This window comes from Phyllobates terribilis, unplaced genomic scaffold (genome assembly GCF_046119375.1).
Source record: "Phyllobates terribilis strain yellow unplaced genomic scaffold, ASM4611937v1 Scaffold_4__5_contigs__length_816908805, whole genome shotgun sequence".
NCBI classification, from domain to species: Eukaryota; Metazoa; Chordata; class Amphibia; order Anura; family Dendrobatidae; genus Phyllobates; species Phyllobates terribilis.
Genome location: NW_027362764.1, coordinates 579,436,488 through 579,444,800, shown reverse-complemented (window position 1 = coordinate 579,444,800; position 8,313 = coordinate 579,436,488). Strand labels below are relative to the sequence as shown.

At 42.5% G+C, this 8,313-nt stretch overlaps 1 long non-coding RNA gene across 1 annotated transcript; it reads left to right on the top strand.

The window, feature by feature from the left end:
* Positions 1 to 6,643: 6,643 nt before the first annotated feature.
* Positions 6,644 to 8,088, top strand: LOC141265704 (uncharacterized). The gene is made up of 5 exons (XR_012320147.1): positions 6,644 to 6,938; positions 7,051 to 7,226; positions 7,311 to 7,427; positions 7,500 to 7,597; positions 7,697 to 8,088. It is a non-coding gene; the product is annotated as an uncharacterized lncRNA (long non-coding RNA).
* Positions 8,089 to 8,313: the final 225 nt, after the last annotated feature.

Genomic DNA, 8,313 nt, shown 5'->3' with positions numbered 1-8,313 from the left:
CTGTGAAAATAAAAAAAACTGGGTCTAAAGTAACATTTTTGTGAAAAAAGTTAAATGTTCATTTTTTTCTTCCACATTCAAAAAATTCCTATGAAGCACCTGAAGGGTTAATAAAGTTCTTGAATGTGGTTTTGAGCACCTTGAGGGGTGCAGTTTTTAGGATGGTGTCACTTTTGGGTATTTTCTGTCATAAAGACCTCTCAAAGTGACTTTAAATGTGATGTGGTCCCTAAAAAAATGGTTTTGTAAATTTTGTTGGAAAAATGAGAAATCGCTGGTCAACTTTTAACCCTTATAGCTCCCTAACAAAAAAAATTTTGGTTCCAAAATTGTGCTGATGTAAAGTAGACATGTGGGAAATGTTATTTATTAACTCTTTTGTGTGACATATCGCTCTGTTTTCAGGGCTTAAAAATTCAAATTTTGAAAATTGCAAAATTTTCAACATTTTCGCCAAATTTCCGTTTTTTTCACAAATAAACGCAAGTGATATCGAAGAAATTTTTCCACAATCATGAAGTACAATATGTCACGAAAAAACAATCTCAGAATCAGGGGGATCCGTTGAAGCGTTCCAGAGTAATTACCTCATAAAGTGACAGTGGTCAGAATTGTAAAAATTGGCCCGGTCATTAACGTGCAAACCACCTGCGGGGCTTAAGGGGTTAATTGAGAATGACATAACGAAGGGATTGCCCACACCTGTCCATGAAATAGCCTTGGAGTCAATTGTCCAATTACTTTTGGTCCCTTTAAAAACAGGGTGGCACATGTTAAGGAGCTGAAACTACTAAACCCTTCATCCAATTTTAATGTGGATACCCTCAAATGAAAGCTGAAAGTCTGAACTTCAACTGCATCGGAATTGTTTTGTTTAAAATTCATTGTGGTAATGTCTAGAACCAAAATTAGAAAAATGTCTCTGTCCAAATATATATGGACCTAACTGTATATTGTAGATATGTTGTGGTATACCTATACTAACTATAAAGAAGCAAATCTCTTCCTGACCCACCAGCACCTCTCCCTACTCTGCCTGATTCCGGGGTACACTGTGACGAGCATAGCGGCGCCAGGTCTTATATAGACCTGATGACACCGTACTGCCAGCCAATCACTGTAATGCCCACAAGCAACATGGCTTCGGCATTACAGTGAGTGGCAGGCAATCGCTGCATGTTCATTGGCTCTCTAAAGAGCGCCAAACATGCAGGGAGGGGACCCAAGTTCCCGCCCGAGCAAACCGGAAATACTCGCCGAGCGCCGAGCTCGTCGAGCACAGTGATGCTCGGGCGAGTACTGAGCAGTGGTGAGCACTTTCGCTCATTCAGGAGATCAAAAACCATGAGTTTTAAGGCAGAAACCACTTCCAAAAACTCTCAATTTTGGGGGAGGTTGGGAGGAGTTTTTTTTCCTGAAGCTTTCCCAGAAGCTGTTTTGAAAAGTTTTCGATGAGTTTAAAAAAAAATAATTCCTGAATAGTTTTTTTGTAGTCTTTTAATTTGACAGTGACAACTCTTCAGAGGTTTCTTTCAGGATCTGTTTCAAATAAGTGACATGCACTTTCTTTTTCTCTCCAGGAGTTTTTCAAAACCTCTTCTGCAAAAAGAAAGGTAAAAAACCCTCCTCATATGAACAGAAAAATGGATTTGCCATAGAAATGAATTGGAAGAGTTTTCCAATAGTTTTTGAATCAGTACTTTAGGGTATGTGCACATTGAATAATTCAGATGCAAGAATAGCTTCTGAATTTTCCCAGGCAAAGCCAATTTAAATGCAAGAGGTCATTTTCCAAAGGTGTCTTTGCTATTTTTTTTTTGCGATGGCTCTTCTGCTGGCAGATCCCACTTCATACAATTAAAGAGAAAACACAAAAACTGAGCTTGGCTTAAGTTGGTATACATGCAGCACTTAAATGCATGTTTCACAATGGCCATGAATCAGAAAAAACTACAAGAAACAAAATGAACAGAAACCCTGCTCTAAATAAATAAAAAGCAAGAGAGTATTTAAATAAATTAGGGTTCTTAGTAACATTGTTTTTGATCAAAAATAGTATGAAAGCTATCCCATCACAACAAGGTGAACCCGTTTGGGATAGTCCTACTCTGTCTAATATTAAAAACCTTACCATGTGTCAAAGTTGACCTCTGAAAGGATCAGGTCCTGAACTGTGGACACAAGCCAAGGGAAGCTTTTTAATAGTATTATCTAGCTCTAGGAAGGGAGTCCACACCCTGGTTTGCACAGAATGCAAAAAATACAAAGAAAAAACACAAAATCATTTTCCAAAGAAATCTTTGCCATTTTTTTGCGATGGCTCTTCTGCTGGAAGCTCTCACTGCATACAATTAAAGAGGTTGTCCACTACTTTAGCATTGATGACTAGTGATGAGCGAGTACCATAATATTCATAATCGCTATACTCGTAACGAGTACTTTGTAATAATCGCGTATTCGTTCCGAATAACAAGTACAATGTAAGTCAATGGGAAATGCGAGTAATTTTCTGCTGGACCCTACAAAGGGGTCCGGGGGCCTGAGGAAAAGGCTGAAATGGATGGGAAAGTGATGAAACAGAATGGGAAGAGCCTGGAGAATGAGCCTGCTGCATTTCTGACTCACATATGGTTTCTGGGACTAAATTTGTCGCAGTATTACGCCACTTTTACAGACACACAAGAACAACTACCAAACCTAACCTAAATTGCATTTAACAGGCCAAAAAGGTTAAGAAACAGTTTTTCCTGCATAATCACTTGTATATAAGGCTAAATAAACCAGAGAAACCCAAAAAATATCCCTTTTAGGGTTTGTTCACACATACTGTTGTGGCTTTTTTCACCTTTTACAATTGGTAGGTCCCTGACCTATATATTTTATAGGTCCCTGTGTCATACAGGTGCATCTCACTAAATTAGAATATCATCAAAAAGTTAATTTATTTCAGTTCTGCAATACAAAAAGTGAAACTCATATTATATAGAGTCATTACAAACAGAGTGATCAATTTCAAGTGTTTATTGCTGTTAATGTTGATGATTATGGCTTACCGCCAATGAAAAGTCATTATCTAAGTAAATTAGAATACTTTATAACAACAGCTTGAAAAATGTTTTTAAAATCCGAAATGTTGGCCTACTGAAATGTATGTTCAGTAAATGCACTCAATACTTGGTCAGGGCTCCTTTTGCATCAATTACTGCATCAATTCGGCATAGCACTCGACAGTTGTTATGTGTGTTGTCTGACGGTCATGTTGAAGCTGGTATTCAGCTACTGCCCTCTGTTGTTCACTAATCCTCGCCAACATATGATAGGTTGAGTTCCACTGCCTGGGCAGGTCGCAAATGAGTCGGTGACTTGGCAAATTCAAACACTTTTGCAGCTCTGTAAAAGCAGCAAAAGCGGTAGAGGAATGGTGGAAATGGGCGCAAATACAGCGCACCTTCTCAAGTAGGTACGGCAAGTTTTCAGAAATTTCTGAACAACTAAGTTCAGCACATGAGCCACGCATGGCACGTTTACCAGCTTGCTGACCTTTAAAGCCGCCACCAGATTATGCCCATTATCGCAGACGACCAGACCGGGTTGGAGGTGCAGCGGCGGGGAGAACTACTGATCGGTCTGCTTCCCAAAGCTCTGTTGAAGTGTGTGCTTTCTGACCTAAACAGATCAGCTTGAGCAGAGCATTTTTCCGCTTTGCCAATGCACTGCTGCACAGGTCCCAGCTTGGCAGTGATGGGGAGGGTAATTCAGCAGAGGATGGGGAGCAGCAGGAGGGGAGAGAGGAAGTGGAATATGAAGAGGCAGAAACCCTGACAGAAGTTGGACCCGCTATTCTTGGCTTGGGTAGGATGTGTGATGTTCCAGTTTGCACCTTTGTCCTACCCTCCACCAGGTTCACCCAGTGTGTCGTGACATAAATGTATCGTCACTGTCCACAACAACTTGTCTGTTGTTACATGGACCTTCATGGTTACGGCATTGGTGAGAGCACGGTTGTTTAGCACGTGCTTGTGTAACGAAGGTACAGCACACCGGGTAAAATAGTGGCGGCTGGGAACACTGTATTGTGGGGCAGCCACAGCCAAGAGATCATGGAAAGACTGTGTTCCCACAAGCCTAAACGGCAACATCTCCATAGCTAGCAATTTGGGAATGTGCGAGTTTAGTATTTGTGCCTGTGGGTGTGTGGCTGGGTATTTACGCTTTCTTTACAAGCTCTCAGGCACAGACAATTGGATGCTTTGCTGGGACAATGAAGTGGATGTGGTTGATGTTTGTTGTGTGTGAGCTACCACAGCTTGTGGGCTGGAGGTATGAGAGCCTGCTTCCTGAACAGCAGATTCTGAAGGACATAGCCCAGGCGACATGGCATTGGCTTGACCTGCAAACGCATATTCGGTACACTGGTGTTCCGCCCACCTACTGGGGTGCTTGGCTGCCATGAGGTTTCGCATACTGGTGGTGCTCAGGTTGCCTTTGCTCTGGCAGATGCTACAGACTACAATGTTTTTCTCTGAAGGACTTTCAAAAAAAAAATACCACACAGCAGCTGGTGAGTGCTTTGTAGCAGGCAGTAGGAAATGTTTGGACTACTGCTTTGCGTAGTGCACTAAACGCCTTTTTAAGTGGACTAATGTGGACAGAAGGCAGGCTGTCACCCCAAAAGCAACTGGGAAAATGACCTGGTGCGTGCTTGGTATCAGGCAGTAGGAAATGTTTGGACTATTGCTTTGCGTAGTGCACTAACCGCCTTTTTAAGTGGACTAATGTGGACAGAAGGCAGGCTGTCACCCCAAAAACAGAAGGCAAAATAGCCTGGTGCAAGCTTGGTAGCAGGCAGTACGAAATGTTTGGACTAGTGTTGGTTACTGTACTTGTTATTTAGTGTTAAAATAAAGGATTTATTAAAAAAAAATAATAGTGTTTTTGTCTCTTTAAAAAAGCAGGCTGGCAATTCATCAGCGGCATACATCGGTACCCGACAATTTAGAACAGAAAGAATAGAGCATCACACATAGATTAGCTAGATAGAAACTAGTGTTGAGCGAGCACTAAAATGCTCGGGTGCCCGAAGCTCGGGCCGAGCTCACTGTGATACTCGGGTGCTCGACCCGAGCAACGAGCCCAATGTTAGTCTATGGGAGACCCGAGCATTAAAGTGGCCAAAACGATAGTGACAGTGCTCAAATTACATGGGGACAGCATGAGAATCACCCCAGGAAGCATTTCTGACCCCCAGGTCACTGCTGTCAACAACGTGGTCAGCGGTATTAAGCACCTTTAACGGGCTCACAATAAAACGTTCAAAAATGAAACTGAAGCTGTTTTCCTGTTAAATATGTTAAGGAGCATTCTTTCGAGGGTAAAGACTTGTGTATAAGGTAAAATAAATAACCAAAAACAAAAATACTCCTCCACACCTTGGGCTATGTTCACAAGTATTCACATCCAGGATCAAAAAATCCAAACAAAAACACATATTAAACCAACAGATGCGAATAGTTTTATATCTTTGGACAGCTGCCACCTCCCCAGCTGGTTACTAAACATCCCACGTAGCCAGTATACGCGACTGCATAGGAATTGCTCCAATACTGAGGATTTCAATGAAGAAGCCTCTCAACTAGCTCAGAAATTTCTAGAAAAAGGATACAACATGCAATTCCTACAGAAAGTGAAAAACCAAATCCAAGCCATGCCCAGAGACAACTTTTTCAAAACACCCCCCCCAAAAAACTGACTCCATTAAAGTAAACACACAACTTAATATCCCAATTATAACACAATACAACTCCAACACACAACTACTAAGAAAAATTATCACCAAACACTGGCATATCCTCCATAACGACAAATTGATAGGTGACCTGATCCCACCAAAACCAAGATTCATTTACAGGAAAGCCAAAAACCTGGGAAATCTCATTGCTCCCACAGTTCGCAACCCCCAAATGAATGAAAAATCCTCACTTATTGAGAAAACTGTTGGCTTTTTTCCTTGCAGCAAATGCGCGGCATGTAAAAAGCTACACACCAGAAAACAAAAAACCATTAAAGAAGGTAATATCACCCACACTATCTCAAACCTCATCACCTGCAATACGGAAGGTGTCATATACAGCCTCAGATGTCCGTGCAACAAATTATATATAGGCAGGACTAAACGCCCTATGCACATACGTATAAACGAACACCTACGCAATATTTCAAAAAAATTCGACGGACATCCATTATCTATACACTACGCAGAAAAACATGGAGGCTCTATAAAGGGCACCACGGTTACAGGACTACAGAAGGTTCACAAACAATGGCGCAAAGGGGATTACCTAAAACAAATGTCTAGGATTGAAAGTAAGTGGATATTCAATCTAGACACATTGAGGCCAAAAGGACTCAACTCTGGGATTGAGCTGTTTGCCTTTAATGACGATTAACCCCTTCACTGACCACACTATGCCAAAACACTCAGTTGACCCTGCCACCACCAATTCTATGCAGGAACGCGCATATATAAGTGACCAACTTACAGCCACTGACCATCCCTGAGGAAGAGAACCACTGTTTCTCGAAACGCGTTGGTTTCTTGGTCCCTGTAAGCCTCCGTACCGGTATGGGTCACATGTGCCGTCACGTGCTCTGACGTCACGCAGGTCCTACTGCACTAGCACGAGACGCCTGCCACAGGTCCTCCCCGCCTTCCGCAGACTGCCGACGGAAGACGCTGAATGCAAGGGAGCACAGCTGGTCTCCGGCCGGGACCCTGTCATACTCCCTGCGTCTCTCTTATCTCTCCCCCCTCTCTCTGACTCATCTCCCCTCCTCCACTGCCCTCCTCACCTCCGCTGCCAACGGAGACTCCCAGGATTTTACAAGCAGGACGCTAATCACTCCCTGTCAGTGGGACTCATCCTGACAGACAACGAACTGTAAGTTACGGAGCTCTGCTCCCATGAGGACCGCACTATAGAGTGCACACACTGCTTATATTAGAGACTGTATACCAGCAAAACGCCATCTATGCAAATACTTTTTACCTAGGGTACAGTACCCCCTGTAAGCACCCTTCTGACTGTGACCACCTCTACTAGTGAGCCAAAAGGACCAGCAGACTAAGTGCCCTAAACCTAAGCACACACACTGCCTCCCTGATCAAGGCTACTATATTGGTGAGTCCAAAAGGAAAAAGTATACCCTCAAGCATCAAAACTCAAGAGGTAACATTAAATTATCCCACTGGTATTCTCTATGACCCATATTATTTGCCTTTCCACGTTATATACTAACTATACTTCCACTAGTACAATTTAGGCATCCCTGACGCAGAAGCCGCCCACGATCCAGGACCGGCAAAACATCCATCTATACTGCCAAAACCCTCACGCACATCCTGGGAATCTAATAAAGTCCTCTTACAGGTAAAACAATACACCCTACCACCTGTGACACCCCACTTCCATACTCTAACGTACATTTTGTATCCTGAACAGCTACTCCTACTCCTGGTGTCCATAAGAGGGCACAAACACTACCCGTCTAGACTAACTCTGTTCATCTTCACCGTGAATCCCACCTGGACCGATAACAGGTAAATTACCTTCCTCCCTAAAAAGAGGACCTCCAACTCATTGCTATAGGAACCGCAGGTTCAAAACCCCTTATAATTAATATTCTCTTCTTCACCCAGAATACATCCAGATCACAACTGGCTAAGAAACATAACAAGCCAAAACTAGAAGGAACTCACAAAGAACCTCTACCAGAAAGGACAACCCACTTTTAATTGCATTTTTATACAAAAAAACTTTTACAACATCCTGAAGTGCTAATTTTATATGATATTTTATGTGACATTATTTTAAAATAATTTTTTTTTTAAAAACTGAACTGTGCATCAGAACATTCTACTCTACCCTTTACCCCCTTTCCAACCCCAACTATTACGGCCTAACTATACCAGCGCAGGATTACTTCCATATGTTCATAAGTAGCATTTTTTATGTGTTTTTGCACTTTTGTATTGCTTTCAACCGTGACAAATGCATTCACCGGGAAATGTAATTTTAACATTTTACAACCTTATCTGGCCATGTCCTGTGTGGCACATGCATACAGTGCTGAAAAGACATGGGAACAGCATGGGGAAGACCCCTGGAAGCATCTCTGACACCCAGGCCACTGTCTAAAAGTGTGCCCATCATAAGTGATCCTTGCCGCATCAGAAGTTGCAGACTTGCAACTATCCCCATGCAAGTTCAAGTCCCAGGGCAGTGTTCAATTGTACCTCCCCCATTCCTTGCAATA